The sequence below is a fragment of the Chelonus insularis genome, unplaced genomic scaffold (genome assembly GCF_013357705.1).
Source record: "Chelonus insularis isolate UGA/USDA-ARS -01 unplaced genomic scaffold, ASM1335770v1 contig_150_pilon, whole genome shotgun sequence".
NCBI classification, from domain to species: Eukaryota; Metazoa; Arthropoda; class Insecta; order Hymenoptera; family Braconidae; genus Chelonus; species Chelonus insularis.
In genome coordinates this window covers 219,536-235,953 of record NW_023276392.1, presented here as the reverse complement: position 1 = coordinate 235,953, position 16,418 = coordinate 219,536, and the positions used below count along the sequence as shown (strand labels likewise).

The 16,418-nt window shown below is 29.7% G+C and overlaps 1 protein-coding gene across 6 annotated transcripts in view; it reads left to right on the top strand.

The window, feature by feature from the left end:
- Nucleotides 1–16,418, top strand: part of LOC118063819 (Down syndrome cell adhesion molecule-like protein Dscam2) — a 138,429-nt gene that overhangs the window by 46,841 nt on the left and 75,170 nt on the right. For 4 of the 6 annotated variants that reach the window (XM_035077981.1, XM_035077983.1, XM_035077978.1 and 1 more), the window contains exon 1: nt 1,715–1,978. The gene's annotated coding sequence lies outside the window, so the exon portion shown is untranslated. Of the gene's footprint in view, nt 1–1,714; nt 1,979–16,418 lie in introns of those variants that run through there. The other 2 variants (XM_035077979.1, XM_035077980.1) reach the window with 1 other exon arrangement.

Genomic DNA, 16,418 nt, shown 5'->3' with positions numbered 1-16,418 from the left:
TCAAGAGATTTTAATGGCTTAAATGAAAAAAAAAACAAAGCTTAAAATTGGAAAATATGATTTTTTAAATTAATTTTATTGTTTATTCATAAATTAATAAATAATTAATGTTAAATAATGATCACATAACTAAATGAAGTTCATTTCCAAACTAAAAAAGAATAATTAGTAAAAAAAAAAAATTATGGAAATAAGTAAAAATAAAATAGAAGAAAGTATTCTCTTTTTCTTTCCTCCGTAATTGTAGAGTCGTTACTTTACGCGAGTTTCCGTGTTCTTTATCTTCGCCCACTTTTCACCTTCCACTTGAATTTTATGAGCGATACGAATCAATATTGAAATCTCCTGACTTGGAGGATCCAGTTTATTTACATATTTACTGCATGTCATTATTTTTTCTCGTTATTCACCAGAAAATCATTTTTTATGCTTCACCCAATTTTTCATAATAAAAATAACATGTTTATTCTTTAATAAAATTCAATTTAATCAAAAATATATTATCTTCAACATCCAACTAAAAAACTTGCATAACTTTCCATCATTTCTTTTATTATCACAACCAAATAATTTAAAAAAGCTTCTTCTAAATTTTTTAAGCATTTTTTTTTGTACCCTAGACATTCAACTTTGCTTCTATTTTTCTTGCAACGAGAAAAGTCGTGCAGTATAAAAAGCTTCTATTACTCTGACTAATGAATAAATGATTTTGGTGAAAATATTTAATTAATTGGTAACATATTGATTTGTCAAGATGGAAAAAAGGTAAAATAAAAATAGCAAAAATATAAAATAATAAATACTCCTAGCGTTTACATAATTAGCAGTAACGAGTTGTTTATCCCAATTTTAGCTCCATCATCAATAATTGCCTTTTCACTCATATCACTTTTATAAATTATTAATGCTATAGCATTTCCACCAGCTCGTTGAATACATGCTCACCTCATGTGAGTGTACACCAAACACAACTGACTAATTTAATAATAACACACTTAATACGTACATGTTACGTTTGATTATACATTTTAACAGACTACTCTATTTCACCAAAGTAATTGGATATTTATATATATTTATTTTTTTCTTTCTAAAGTTCTACACATTAAACGAATATTCCATCCATATATCATGCATTCACGACGTCTGAAAAACACCCTAAAGTCCAATAGATCATCGTAAACTCGACTTATCGTATATTAGAATACACTTCTACTTGGTTTAACTTTCACAAGTACTCCTTTGAGGTCCATTCTGCTTTTTCATAAATTAATTTTTAACGCTAAAATTACATCTTCTTTTGGAAGTTTAAAATAAAATTATCAACAGTTTCCAAGCCAAGTAAACTTTAGAGATATCGAAGTACTTTAACGATTAAATATTCAAACATTTTTTATAATCATTTTTTTTATGGCAAAAAACCTTCAATTGTTGAGACTAAAGTTTAGAATAAAAAAAAAGGGAATTAAAGAATGCTGAACAAGTATATACGAAATTGAAGAGAGGCATAGGGAGTATAAAAAGGAAGTAAAGAGACTCGATGAAGCTTCAAATATATAGTGATATACTAGTGAGAAAAAGTGTAGAAGGGGTTGAGGGGTAGTTTGAACAGTAGAGGGAGTAAAATTTCGCGCGTGCTCCGCACCTCTTGGTGGTTGGATGCTGAGAGGGATGCTGGACCGCGCGTAAGGTGTCAGTTCTCCGCGCAATTTCCTCGGAGAAAGGTTTCCCCAATTAAATAGTCCCTTTGTATCAATCCTGTGATAAAACTTTAGCCATTTTATGATTTTTTATACACTCAATCAACTAGTCATTTTAATTTCAACAGTGATTGGGGTGAATGCCAACAACGTGATTTATTCTCGACACACGGATTAATATATTATCATACACACAACTGCTGAGAGACGTAAGCGAGGACTATCCTTGTGACCACGTGACAATTGTGAACATGAAGGGCATATCAAAGGATAATAATGTATGTAACTAAAAATATGTTTATATTATTTTTAGCGAGTTATATGAAATATGATACTTTTGTCAAATAAATTTCTCTGTTGGTGTTTTTGTTGTTGTTATTATTGTGAAAAAAGCTCCGTCTGAGTCGACGAGATAGAGCAATTATTTATGATTCAACGAGCTTATCGGTTTGACTTTTAATAGGCTGCATATGCAAAAGATTTTCCATACATTTATCAGACTATTTTATTTCACATGCAGTCGAGAAAAAATAAATTTTAGACTTTTTGAGATATTGATAAAAAAAAAATTTCATTACACTAGATTTTTTTTTTCCAACAATGCTAACTCTAATTTATTTGAATTTTATTCTTTAGTTTCATTCTGTAGAATTTATTAAAATTAAAACGATACAAATTTAGTATCTGATAAGAAAATGAAAAAAGTTGTTGAGTTAGTGAGATTTGATAATATTTAGGTAAAAGAAAATGAAGCTAGTGGTATTCAAAATATTCTTCAACTACGTGACTAGATTGAAGTTGAACGTTTAGGTCTTATTGCAAGCACCAGTGATGTCGCCTATCTCATTAGAGAACGTAATAGTCTTCCGCCGCAGACATTTCCGAGGAGAATCGAATTTTTCATAAAGAAAGAAATGAAATGCCACTGAAGACGATAAATTCCTTTGAGTTTAAGAATTCTTTTCATTTCATACTATAACTTAATGTCTCTTATTTCCACGTCTGTATTCATTAATAAAAAATTTTTTATTGTACTTGTTGACGTTTCTGTTCATATTACTTCATAACTGAAATCAAAGCACTTTTTTCTAATGTTTTAATGAGAATTACTATCAAGTATTTGCTACACACTTTTTGCAATATTTGTGTAGAAATATAACGTGCAGAGAAATATGTTATGATATAATAAGTAGAATAATTTTACTTTGATGTATTTCGAGAGGTAGAAAATTAATATTTTATAGAGTTAGTATCTTGATGAGTTGGTTATAAAATTTTTATTATCTTTATTACTCAATGCAGAATGTATAAAATGTTTTCATGATTCTCCTAATCAGACTTGGTGAATTTGATTGTCAAGCCACAGGTGTAAACTTATAAACGTAGGTACAACGAATCAAGTCTCTTGTGGATCTCAACTTTGCTTTTAACAGAAAATGGATTTTCAAACTAACTTTTAGTGCTAAGCCAGGGATTGAATTTTCTGTTTAGAAATCTACCATTTACACTTTCTGACACATTTAAATGAATTATCAATTTTATATCATGTTATTAATGACCAGAATTAGCATTTCAGTAAATTATCTGCTAACATTAAATAAATTTGTAATTTAATCTAATCCAATATCTAAAGATAAATCATTCATTGATTCATCCTTGGATCCATCTAGGTTGATGATCACATTCTTTGATGCTAAATGATGAAGTGTAGATGAGACAAATGGTGGTGTGAATGATAAAAAGACTTTTAAAGATACATAGTCATAAAGAATGAGACAAATGATGTGATAAGAAGGTCTTATCGAGCTCGAAACAGTCTTAAGTTTCCAAATATTTCCATTGATATGAATAGAAGTTGGAGATATGCAGTACAGTGAATACTAGAACCAGTACAGATGGGCAGGAGACATCATCTATATTCTACCAAACTTAAAAATCACAAAACTTTTCGATATTTATTCAAGCATATCTCTGGAATGTAATGTTGCATGAAATTTTTATTATCATCTACATGTCTAGCATTTTTAAAATTTAACATGCCATCAAAAATTTATCGTCTCAGAATTTCAAATTGACCAGTCAACTATTTCATTCACTCAACTATTTTTTATCAAGAGAATATTGACATTAATCTTATCCACGTCCAATATTGAATATTTCTGAATTATTAACTTCAAAAATATATTTCAAAAGTAAAAATGTCTATGATCAATTTAAAAATGATAATAATTTAAATTGATCAAATGATATCCAAACATGATATTCCAACTTCACAATTATTCATTGAATTTAGCAGAAATATTTAATTATGATTGATGTTCCGTCACTCTTTTGAACGAAATCAATAGAAAACTATTTAAATAATCATGATTTCGACTTGACAATGAAATAAAATAAATGATTACTTCACTAATATAATTACCATGAATAATGATTATTTCCTCGAATGAACTCATTACATAAAATGAAGTAAATTAAGTTGTAAAAAAAAACAACTATTAAAACTCTATTAAAATAGAATAAACTTTTTGCCATTTGCGCAGAAAATTAAAAAGGATTCAAGTGTGAATCCAACTTTTTTCCTCCTCTAAACGCGCAAGGGAGGGATTTAAATCCTTGGCTGTGCTCAACAGTCTGTGATATTTGCCGTTGATTGCGAGTCCGATCAAGTAAATTCAATTCGATTACTCGTGAATCTCCAGCACTCTAGAAAGGAATTTTCTCAGGGCTCATTTCACATTTTTTTTTATTCTTTCATCATCTCCCTATGAAGTTATCGATATTTTCCACACCTTTTTCACCACTTGGAACTTTTCTCCAGCTGTATAATGGTAGAGCTTTCTCTTTCTTTGCTTTGTCTCGATTATTAACGTTCTTCGTTTGGCTAGAATAGAACTTTATTTCTCGTCTCTTCTTATACGCCTACTACACCCTTTTCTCTCTTTGAGCCTCTCAAAGTCTACTTGCGTACTCGCACGTTTAAATATGTTGAATCTTGTTAAAGTGTGCATACTGCGTGAGCATTTTGTATTATGAAAATTTAATGCTCCACTCAGAAACCTTATACCGACCGCTTCGGTGTTTAGACGTTGAGGAATGAAAATTTTACGAGACGTTCACGTAAACTACAAATACTCTTACACTTCTTTTCTCACATTTCGCTTATTTTTTATTCTTTCTACTTGAGTTTGAGATCCATTCAAGTTTTTTTCCAAGCATTTATGACTTTTTATTGTTTTTAAATTAATCATCAAGTTGAATTAAATCTCTCATTTTTATTTACTTTCAACATCATTCTTCCTCTCTCTCTCTCTCTCTCACACACACACACACACACAAAATTTCTTGTGATGAATTTTTACATCTATTTGTCTATGAACAAATAAATATGTTGATGATTCTATTTTATTTATCACCAATAAATGTTTCATTTTATTTTTTCATTTTGAATTGTGACCAATTATATTAAATCTGTGTTAATTTAAATATAATCAGTATGAGGACACTGTTGGAAGTCTTGTGCTCAAAACGTCTTCAATAATGAAAGAAAGCAAATAATTTTAAAATGAATAATTTTGTCATTTTGTTAAATCAAAGAACTGTACCATATCCTTATTTATCTTGAAATAAAAACAAATTGAAATACATCAGATTTAGGTGATAAATTTTCTTGTATGATCTATCAATTCATTTATACCTGTCTTGATAAAAAAAAAAAAAACAAATAATTTTCGTAAAAGCTTCAGTTATTCTTTTAATCCAGTGGAATTTTTTGTCAACGAATGCCTCAAATCCAGCTATTGGAGCTGAGTCAAGCAAACGTCAATGCTTTTTTTTGGGGAAAACAAATAATAAAAGACGTGAGATATATTTTCTAAACAATTGAAAAGAATTATTCAACATTGAAGGATAAAAACTTTTGTCACTTTAAACTGGCAAGAAAATAAGAAAAATTGAAGCAACTATTGAATGGATGATATTTTAAAAAAGTGGAATGCAATATCGACTTAATAATGAACTGGGTTTGTATTCTATATCTCGAATGACTACCACAACAGTTGGTGGAACGTAAAAGAGGAGGCATAAAGACAGGAGGAAGCTTGGGGAGAGAGTAAGTGAAAGAGAAAAGCAGTGCCTGGGGGGTTGCCATCACTAAAGTCGCGTTGGTTATCAGAGGACTCGGAGGAAATGAAAGAGGCAGAGGGGTAAAGTAGATGCAACACACAATAAGGAAGTGCATACTTATCGGGATCGGAGCCAAAAGTTTGGCGAAATTGCGATAGTTGAAGTGGTTGAGATGATAGCCTCAGTGCAAAAGCTTTGAATTTTCAAGCTGCCCGCAGGGATGATTTTAAGCATATAAAAGGAAGCGTGAATTACGCACGAGTTCTCTGCAAACGGCGTGAGCTTTCGCGCGAGTGCCCTTGTAAAACTTGACATGCCTCAGGCATAGCCATATCATACGCAGCAATTCACAAAGCTTTATTTTTTATTCTATATGCTTAGCAGTCTCCTAACTGCGTTTACATAACAAACAAAGGTGTCAAAAACCTCGTCATACGTCTCAGCAATCAACACATCTATCTTCTGATTCTTCTTTCTTTTTAATTAGCTACTAATATTATCCAACAGTTAAAGAATTACCTGCCAACTTCATTCACTAGACTATATTTTTAATTAAAGCACAGTTCTGCAGCCAATAAGTCAACAAGATTTACTGATCTATGTAAAAGTCATTGCACAAAGTTAATGATGTTACGTAAAATAATAATTCCAGCAGGAATTATTAGATTTGTATGCTTTGACTGGAATAAGACTGAAGAACTGAGTTGTATAATTGTCTTTGAAGAGTCAAGCATCTCTTTACGCAACAACATCATGAAGCGTTAATAGAATACCATCATGCGTATATATCTATGTCTTGTCTTGGAACTAATTCGTCTGATGTTCAGCTAATATATATTAATACTAAACTTGAGTGACCTAATTTAATGAACATCTTAATTGATAGATACATTGACATTACTGATTGTTAGTGATTCATATTGATACTAATTAAATGATATTATCTACAAGAATTTTGATTAAATTATTTCTAGTGTTATTATTATTACTGTTATTACTAGAAAATCTAGGATATTTTTTGTTTACTTTTTTCATTTTCCAATTGATTTAGATGATCAACAAATACTTCAAATGTTCCAATATCCCTCAGCAATTTTATTATTTGATTAATCCAAATGCAGTAGCATGACCTCCAACAAACGAAAATGGATAAGGTTGGGATTGAATAAATTCAAAAATAAACAAAAATCCAATTGAACAAAAAAATAATTCAGCACGATTTAATACTTTTTAATTCAATTACTGTTTTTTATTCGTTTCAATTTGTCATTGATTTTTTCACGTATTTATTTAAATCCAGGGAAAAATAGTTATCTTTTTTTCAGCTTACATTTAAACCAATTTTAAAAAATGCCTGATGAAGGATATTAGATTCTAGACTATATAATTAATTTAATTTTATTCAAAAAAATCTCATTGAACATAAACATTTCTAAAATTCATTTGAATTTTATTTTTAGTGTTTTTATTGACTTCTTAGTTGTCAATTATAAATTATGTTATTTATTAATACAGAATCCAAACATCTTTTGAGTAATGTTATTATCATTTTTACATATTAAAAATATTTGTATAAAAAATATTGTAAACTTATTTTAATAAATTATTAAATCTTTTCAAGCGTTACACTTTACCCTTCCTTTCCCTAAAAAAATACCTTCAACAATGAATTTTACTCTAACAATTACAAAATGCAAATTATTTCGTTTTAATTAAGACTAAAATTGTATTATCGATCTCTCTAAAAATGAGCATTCCAAATAATAATAATAATAATAATAATAATAATAATAATAATAATAATAATAAATAAAACACATGGTATTTTTATTCTTTTAACTGGAAATTTCGTCATGTGGACCTTCCGAATCGCACCTAGATATTGTTGGCTAAAAAGACTCGAGGATAATAAAAGAGAATAACGCACATAGGATAAATATCCGAGATAATACTGAGTAAATTCAAATAGTTTGATATACATTATTTCATCCAATCTAAACATATTGCGTCCGTTAAGCTGAATGCTTTTCTCTGGCGTAGCTTTCCTCATTATCTCGACACAATGAGCGCTCTGTCAGGTATTGGCATTTGTGCGAATTCCAATAGAATTTAATTGGAGAAAATTGAACCAAAGCTTGCATGTATAAGGCCACATGTACATGCGAGGAAGCTTGCGTGCTTTGCTGCAGCGTAACACAGACTCATGTAGGTATTCGCTTATAGCTATTCACTCTGAACCTTTTTTTTTTCTTTTTCACTAAATTTTTTTTCCAAACGTTCGTATTCAGTCTTTCACTCACATTACTTCCAGTGAATCGTACTGTAAAGTGCCTGTTGTCCTTGAGGAAAAAAAAATTTTAAATGTTTTTTCCTACATAAAAAATGAACGAATTCATTGAAAAAAATGCTAAATGATAAATGGAATCTACAGTAAGTTTGTTCCGTATGGAAGTGGAGATATTATTTCATGATGAATATGATTGCAGATTATTTTTTCAAAGATTTACGAGAAGATAAAAAATAGTGAGATTATAATTAATTCAAAAATGAAATTAAAATAAAGCTTTGTTTTACTTGTAAAAAATCTTTTGACTTGAAAATGTCCTCTAAGTTATGGTGTTGATTGATATTTAATTAAAAAGGAATTTTAACAAACATTTTATGATTCGATTAAAACAAAAAGTGATTGACATTCTTTAGCACACTGTAACCAAAGGTATTTGTTTAAGGCTTAATAGGGAATGTCAATTGATACCTGGTAATTTTTTTCATCACTTCCTCGTTGCATTTTATACCCTGAAACATTCAAAATGGCATCCAATTAATAGCAATAAAAATAATTCATTAAATCCAATTAAACTCAGTTTATATTGTAACACCTAAATTTTCTCAAGGCGAGTCCCCAAGAAAATTCCCGCCTCAATTTAGCAAGTTATTTAAATTCTAAGGACCAGGATTCGATGGCGGATATGTTACAAAGTAAATTCTCTTTCAAATTCTATTAAACAACAAAAGTAAACTTTATTAATTCCAACTAATAACAATTATAGTTAACAATAAACGACTGAATAACGTTATAAACCAATAATACACTAAAAACACAAAAACAAACCACAACAAAGCTACGTGTATATCATACACGGCGACGTACATTAATTTTACTCGTCCTAACCAACGATTTGGTTTTTCAGAATGACCGAGAAAATAAAGTAAATAAATCTAACTATATTTAAGATATACGCGTGGCTCAACAACGGCGATACGATAGTATTATGATAAGAAAGTTGGTATTTTAGAAGATGATTCCCACCCAAAAAAAATGTCTACCCCGTGGCCTAACCTCTTGTTGGTCGGGCTACAACCCAGACCGGGATACTCGAAGAGCTAACAACTCCTCGAGGGAAGGCTACAACCTTGCCTGAATAATCGACGAGCTACAACTCGTCGACGAAGAGCTCCAACTCTTCTAGGGGGTATAGGTGCGAGCTACGACTCTTCACCTTCTAACTCTAGAACCCTATCTAAGTGAGGACGAGCTACAACTCGTCCGGGATACTCGAAGAGCTAACAACTCTTCGAGGGAAGGCTACAACCTTGCCTGAATAGCTGACGAGCTACAACTCGTCAGCGAGGAGCTTCGACTCCTACACGGTTCAAGATCGTGAGCTCCAACTCTCGATCGCTAGCTAAAACCAAGAGCACCAACTCTTGGCTGGAAGGCTTCAACCCTCCAATTCCTATTTTCGGAAAGCTTCTACTCTCCGGGGAAACTAAAAGGCTACAACCCTTTAGCCAGAGCTACAACTCTGTATTATACGACGTGAGCTACTACTCTCGTCGGTCTCGTCGGTCTAGTACCTCGGAGACAGGTGAAGTGACGATCTCCGCAAAATTCAGCCCTTTTATACTGTTTGGCTCCGCCCTCTTTGCTATCCCCCACCACTATTGTGGTAGGTCGAGTGGGGAAGTCGTCATGGCAACAAAATCATCACAAATACTTTCTCTTTTTAGCATATACATTTTCTTATCTCGGTCTTTGTTGGCTTTATGTTCCTAAAGGCGAACCTACTCGGAGGGTAATGATATCTTAATTTTGATCGATAAACTAGTTCGATAGTTTATCGACTTACTTGCTAACATATTTTTCTATTTTATCCGCGTTCAGGGCCGTAACTTTGTTACAATATCACTTACAGCTTTGGACCCAATCAAATCTGATTCAATCAAACTGGATTGAAAATTCATTTACACATCTCCAGTTTTATGAAGAAAAAATTCATTAGTTGTTTTTATTTCCACAGAAGCTAAAGCTTTAAGAATAATCAAATCACACATCATTTTGCAACTTCACTGTTTGCTAAGCAGTAAAAAATACTGACGTTTATTCCTTAAATAGAATTTGAGAATATTAAAATGTTATTCACAGGATAAATCCATTGTAAATATATTTTTACAGACAACTATCTCACAATACTAACGATGTAACTATGTACTTGAAGATTACTTGAAATATCATCTAAGCAAACTAGTGCATGTGTTGATTAAATGCTTAACATACACATAGAGATTATATCTAACAATGTTTACCTCTCTATTTTTTTCCTCTCTCTCTCTCTTAATTTAAATTACTTATGCTCTCAAAACACTTGCTCAATATGTATTGAAGCTTTAATAAGTGTTAAACAAATTTTACCTCGACATTTTTGAATTCAATTATTTCATTAATTTTGCTATGATTAATCATTCATGTACCCAAGTTATTACAATATTCATTAATGAACATGCATAGTTCTTCATAATCACACATTCTCTACTCTCAAATAGTTGACGAGAATATTTCTTGATTATACATACATTATATTAAAAATGATTTTAATGAGAGTATAATATTCTTGTTTCATGTTTTCATTGTTGACCTGATTCTTTAATTTCTGAATAATTAAATGTAAATTTAAATTTATTTTCAATTAAAATACATTCATTGGGTTGATAAATATTGTTGAGGAAATGTTATTAATAGTTTAAAAGGGAAAAATGTCAGTTAATAATAAAGGATAAATATTGTAAGGAGAGTAATGAAAAAAGGAATAAAACTGGTAGTAACAGAAAGATCTTTTAACTTAAGAACATTGTATTAAAACATCTTTCATGGCTATATCCGTCTTTTTTGTCAGGTTTTACTGTGGTATTTAACCATCATTTTTCACATTCTTTTACAATATATATACCACTTTAAGTACTTATACGTGCCTGGAAATTGCAAAACCTTCCTTAATACTTGGACCATTTAAATGGTTCCAGCTTACTTGTATTTTCTTAAATGATAATACAAGGGATAAGACTGGAATAATCCACCAAGTAATTTCCCTTGTTTCATGTCAGACACAAACAATGAACAGAATTATTTGCAGTTTTTGTCCATTCATTTATATCACATGTTTTTTTTTTATAAATAAAATCCAAAACACTTTTGTTTACATCATACCTTTATAAATAAACCCAACAAATAATAATTCACATTTAGATTTTTTATATTCTATTGAACAGAATGATTTTTTATTAATCATTTTATGACCATTAAATGATTAAAAAAAATATCAAAAAAATCTGGACACATTTTTATTTATAAAATAAACATTAATAAAAGATTAATATTTTAGTTTGATTTTATATTTTTGTTATCATCAATAAAGAAATTGTACAAAGAGGACCCGTATATTTTGAAATAAAATTACAATATCGTGTAATATTTTCATTGTTTCATTAACAATATCAACTCCAATACAACAAAAAGTTTTTATAATTCACCAGTAGTTTTACCTTAGCTTTAATTTCTGTTATTAGGAAAAAAAAGGTGTTACTTTATTGAAAACAACTGAATTGAAGATTAAAAAGATTATCACTCACATCGAGAAGCATAACAGCTTTAAAAAAATTTATTTAATTCGAAAAAAAATTACCCAACTTTATTTCCAAATAATTACTTACGAATAGGAATTTTATCTTACGATCACATGACTTTTGCCCCACTGCCCATGTGAAGGCCTAGAGATGATCCTCATTAGGACACCATTACACTGCAAATAATTATTTAATTCCGAAAATTAGCTAATTTATTTTTACAATAAAAATATTCACTCCTCTTAAAAGTATTCACTGTATAAACTTTATTTTCCCAAAAATAGTGTCAAGAATATACCCCTAGACAATTCTTCAGTGAGAATGTATGCACACGTGTGTAGGTAATAGAAGCATTGAAGAATAAAAAAAAAAAGATTAGATCTTTTTGTCTTTCATCTGCAGCCTTTCATTAGATGTGCTGGCTATCAAAGAGTAGCTTAATTAAATTGCATGATAATTAGAACGACAATAGTAACTGTAGCCGTTTTTCCATTGGATTCCGTATAACGTTGATAAAAGAGAAGCATTTTCCAGTTTGTTCGATCGATATATTTAAATTGGAACAACCGATATGCTGCTTGTTATCCCGAGTGCATCGTTAAATCTTGTGGTTACATCTATTCATTAATTTTTCCAATGTCATAATCTTCAATCTTCTATTGTTCTTCAATGCATTTAATGTTAAATCAAAGGGATTTTTAATAAAATGATCATTTAATGTAAAAATATAATTAAACTGTTGTCTGTAAGAAAATTCATTCAGGTTCATTGTCCTTGTATGCCATTAAAAATATTAAGTATCAAATAATTGGTCTTCAAAACCAATTATTATTGTATTAATTGGACATTTTAATTGTTCAGATGGTACCTTTTTATAAAATAGAACTCTAGTTATTAAATAAATGGCATCATTTTCTCAATGCAATTAATATAAGTTGTATTTTCCACTTCTGAGTCTCAAGTAGATCCATTTTTATTCATATATTCGTGGACATGTTCTGTCTGCACTCACTTACATCTCTCGGAACGTGTACGTGCGCACTCTCTTTACCTACTCAGTAGAGTTTTATTCCTATATAAACCTTGTTTACAATTCTTTCTCTAGTATATCTCGAAATTCAAGAGATTATCCATGTGTATAAATCCTTTGTAAATCTTGTGCGTATTATTTGTGAGGTTAATGAATATGTATTGAGGGAAGAAAATTTATTGTACTATTTCTTTTAATGAATAATAAAATACGATAAATATCCACCATATGAATGAAGACATATTACAGATTTTTTTTCTTTTGAATGAAGAATTATGCATTAATTATAATTTTTATTAGACTTACTTATTTTTGAATCTTTATTGAGGTATTTCGATTGAGATTAATTTTTTCTTAAGATTTTTTTTCACTACATTATAATTAACGATTATTGAATAATTAAAATGATTTTTTTAATAAAAAGAATCAAATTTGAGTTATTCGAGATTAAAGTTCACTGTTCTCTTAATTTTAATCAATGATTATTGAAATTATTAATAATAATTCTATTCTAGACTTTTTTATAAAACATGCATTGATCTTCATTTATTAATCTTCTTATGTTTTTCGAAGTAATAAAAGGCAAATCAATATGCAGAAAGTTGGTGTGTATTAAATGAAAAATGTTAATTTTATTTAAAAGGACCCCGGGTCTTTATTTTAATACGACCCAGAGCGATTTAATCATTTCAAGATGAATTTTAAAACGATCAGAAATAGATTTTACCTGGAATTGTTTAAATATTGCATTTTTATCAAATTCTCTAATTTAATAATTAAATAGTAGAGATAATTTTCATGTATGTAAAAATGAAGAACGAAAGATTATTTTTATTAATTTTACTTGATAAAAATATTCTTTTTACATTAAACAATATGTATTGATTTTTACACTTTTAATATTTATCTCTCTATTTTATTTTCAACAGAAAAAAATTCCGTTTCTAATTTTATTGTAAAAAAAAAAAAAAAACAATTCCTCTCCGTCATGTTCCTCTTTTCAAAGTCCAAAGTTTAATATCGATATAATTTTTATTGTTTTACTTTAACGAGAAAAAAATGACTGGGCATAAAGAAGTCAAATATTGACAATCGTTAAAAAATAAATGCGATGATCATATTCCAGTAATATATTTTATTTGGTCTAATATTCTAAAAGCACCAATGGAACTCAAATATGAGTTTTCTACCTTCTATCATTTCCGATTCTTAACCTGCATTCTCTATTATATAGAGGAGAATATAAGTAAGAGCAAAAAGGTTTTATTCCATTCTCCTACATCCTCCATAGTTCAATATCTGAGTAATAATTTTAATGAAATTCCAACAGAGCCATGCAGTCTCCGAATTTCAATCTTCAATAAATGACGCCTTGGACCGCGAAAAATTCCCGCGCATAAATCAACTTTTCCTCATGTCCTTCATTTTATATTCTTTGCTTTTTAACCCTTTTTTTTCATCCTTTTCATTTTATCAAGACATGTCACAGCTACATTGATCTCTCTTTTTTACCGTTTTTCCATTCAACCATAAGAGATCATTTTACTTCACTTTTCCCAAAGAAAATTTATGCTTGACATTGTAACATCAGCTGTAAATATTGACTGTACTATATTTACCCTATTAATATCTATGCAAACGAGAAATCGATTCTTATGCTATTATTATTTCAACCGTCTTAAGAAAATACGTCTTATCACCATTTATCGATTTATTTATTCTTCTAATAAATGTTTACATCCTTATTTTTATTGTTTTTTAAACAGATTCACCTTTAATTACAACTAAATTTATTTAAATAAATTATTTTTTTTAATTTTTATTTTTATTTTCTAATCTTGATTGCTGTGAGTACAATGCATTCGTCGTAAATTTTTTAGAAAAATCTTTTTCTCGTGAAATATATTTTTTTATCATTATCCTACATTATTAAAAGATGTTGTCTGCACCTTGAAAGAAAAAAAAATTGTGGGCAGAAAAAATACAACAGAGATAAGCAAAAAACTCTTGAAAGTTTGGTCCATAGTATTCGTTTGCCTTCTTGAGATTCCCACTTATAGATCCATGCTGAGAAGAACTCAAAGATGAGACCTTTCTTTTCTTAGATAGTCTATCGCAAGGGTTGGCACGATTTCAAACTGAGATAGACATGCACTAATTTTGAAAGTGGCAGGCGAATTTTTTAGAGGGTGGTGATAGAATATGGGCACAGTATTCAGCAAAATGAAAGAAAAAAAAAGAACGAGAAAAGTAGGAAAGATGTTTTGTCATGCTGTAAGCTTTACAGTGTAAGAAAAAGAATGGAACGTTGATAAGAGAATTGAACGAAAAAGTAGACCGAGTGTCTTGTAGAAAAATAAAGCCTTCGTTAAAATAAAGAAAAGGGAGAGTGTAAGTAAAACGTGAATGAGGCGTTGAAACTGATTGTTGAGCTTCGTATATATATAGCGATTATATTTCTTTCTTTCTTTTATTAAACAAAAAATTTTTTTTACTGTTATTTATCTAACAAGGACAATAAATAATGGGTCTTATGAAAAAGGATTGACATAAATTTTTGAAAATATAGTTTGATTGTCAAAAAAAAAAACTCTCTCAGAATTATCTTCAATATTTTTCAGCATTTTTTTCTTTATACTATGGTCTATTCTTTATACATTGTTTTTGAATGTATTTAATAAAGAAGAGGGTAGGATTATGACCACTTTTTGTTTTAACTAAATCATCGCGTATAGAATAATTTCGTTTGTACGAGATTTTTTTATTGGGCTAGTTAAAATGATAATTGGAGCATAATTTATGCTAAAATTGAAGCAAGTACCTGTTTTACGCCATTTTAGGAGTGAAATAATTGATTTTTTATATGTTTGACCTGATTCCGCATTTCTAGGCATTGAGACGGAGAGAATGAGTGGTCAAACTTGAAAATCGGACAACTTTGATTTTTCGACCCCAAAAAATGGCAAGTGGTACCCCTTTCCATTTTTTTCGGCCAAAAAATAAAAGTACTCCGATTTTGATGATTGAGGGCTCATTCTCTTCGTCTTGATGCGTAGAAATGCGGAATCGGGGCACCGCCCGGGAAAATTGACTTTAACACCCTTCAAAACGGGTTACACTAAATACAAATTACGAATTATCATCCCCTTAACTTTAAACCCATGTAACTCATGGACGGACAGTCCAATGATCGTTTTTAGGGACGTTTTAGAAACTTCAGAATCTTAGCTAGCGATTAATATCTATAAAAAGCATTGAAAAAATTTATTTCACCCTTAAAATCGCTAGAATATAAAAAAAAAGCACATTTTTTTAGGAAGTTGTCAACTATTTTGGCAATTTTAAAGGCGAAATAAATTTTTTAAACGCTTTTTATGGATATGTATTTTCAGCTTAGATTCTGAAGTCAAAGTAAGGTCAAAAAATCATCTACGTTTGTACTTTGCACCCCCATAACTTTCATAAAAATTATCTAATAATGATTTTTAAGAAATTTTTAGAAACTTCAGAAAATATTTTTTGGCCGAAAAAATGGAAAGGGGTACCACTTGCCATTTTTTGGGGTCGAAAAATCAAAGTTGTCCGATTTTCAAGTTTGACCACTCATTCTCTCCGTCTCAATGCCTAGAAATGCGGAATCAGGTCAAACATATGAAAAATCC